Genomic DNA, 1,555 nt, shown 5'->3' with positions numbered 1-1,555 from the left:
ATCTTTCATTCACGCGTCCCAACAGGCCTCTTCGAGACTTCTTTGAAGATCTTGAGCTTGCCAGTGCCCCCGAGTGTCGATCGCGATGCGAGCAACTCGAACGCAGTCGATGGCTCAAAAATGCGTTCATTTTTTCCTGATTGCTAAATTTGCCAACTCTTCCGATGCGACACATGGTGGTGTCAATTTTGTCAGCTTGAAGCCGCTGCCGGTATGTTATGCGATCCTACGCTACGTCCGTTGTACGAGGTCTTGAAACTTGTCAGTTTTGTCCGTACCGTACCTCAAAGAATTCAGCAACAGCCCCTCGAAACTAGGCGTCAAATATGCAAAAGATTTTGTAAACAATATAATAATACATACAATACAATATAAAATTGTGAGTTTTTTTTTAACAACATGTTGACCGATCGACTTAGAACTACTTCAGCTCCACGCCATTCCTCTATGGCACACGTTAGAAAGGGCAAGACCTAGATCGCAGCGTGGCGTTGTGACAAAAAGAAACAACTTGGCTGCGTTGCCGGCCACGATTCAAACGAATTATTTTTAACCTGATCTACGCACATCCTGTCCGAACCCGGTGACGACGACACGTCATCAGCACAGCTGACAGCCGGAGAACCTGTTGCGGTGCTTTGCAGGTGGCAGACGCGACGAGCTCAAAAGAACGGCAAAGGGTCCGGACGGCACCTCAGATGTTAGGGAGTGGACTCACCGGGCTGTCCGGGCGGAGTTTTAGTTTCTTCTTCACCGAAGCAGAATCTTCTTATTGCCTTCTTTCCCTCCATAAACCAACTGTGTTCGAACGTGTGTGCCGATGTGCCGAATGTGCTCATCATCATGACTTCTCAGGTGTTGAGACAAGTGCGAAGTGCCCGAAAATGGGTAGCGAAAGCGGGCGCACAGGACGTACCTCTGTGTTGTCATGCCCGTGCGCGCGTACCCCGGCGTCTCGTTGCCCCTCGTCGGGGGTCGGGAATCAGGGAGGACGATAATGACGGTGCGGTGCGGCCTACGTCTGACCGAACCTTACCGGACCCCGGGTTCCTAGGGGTCCGTCGCTCCGAACTTTATGGCGCCGACATCTCCGCAGGAGGGCCGAAGATCGAAGATCAGCAGCAGAAGGACGCGGCCGCTACCACGGCCACTTAACCTCTTCACATTGCCATCGCGGGCCATTGCGAGTGATTCAGGTCAGCGAAGGGCGTTCGCGCCCCTCGGAACGATCGCTACCCAGTGAACAATTTTGAGTGACCGACGCTCTTCTCACTATGGAGCATCGAAAGATTATCGAAAGATGATCGAAAGAAAATCGAAAGATTATCGAAAGACTAATGTAAATCGCCTATCTAAATCCCTTGTGAGATGGCCCAATCTTTCGATGGCAGAAAATAATCTTTCGATTTTTTTCTCGAGCGTGCCCCTTGTCGTCTCCCTCTCTCATATGTGCCCTCTCCCTCTTTCTTTCTCTCGTATCCCCTGTCGGTTCCCGAAGTAAAAATACAGGGGTTCGGTTTTCGGTTTATTTTCGTTTTTTTTTGTGTCTCTTTCG

This window comes from Anopheles cruzii, chromosome 3, assembly GCF_943734635.1.
Source record: "Anopheles cruzii chromosome 3, idAnoCruzAS_RS32_06, whole genome shotgun sequence".
Classification (NCBI taxonomy): Eukaryota; Metazoa; Arthropoda; class Insecta; order Diptera; family Culicidae; genus Anopheles; species Anopheles cruzii.
The sequence above is the reverse complement of the archived record's forward strand: the minus strand, read 5'-3'. Positions refer to the sequence as shown.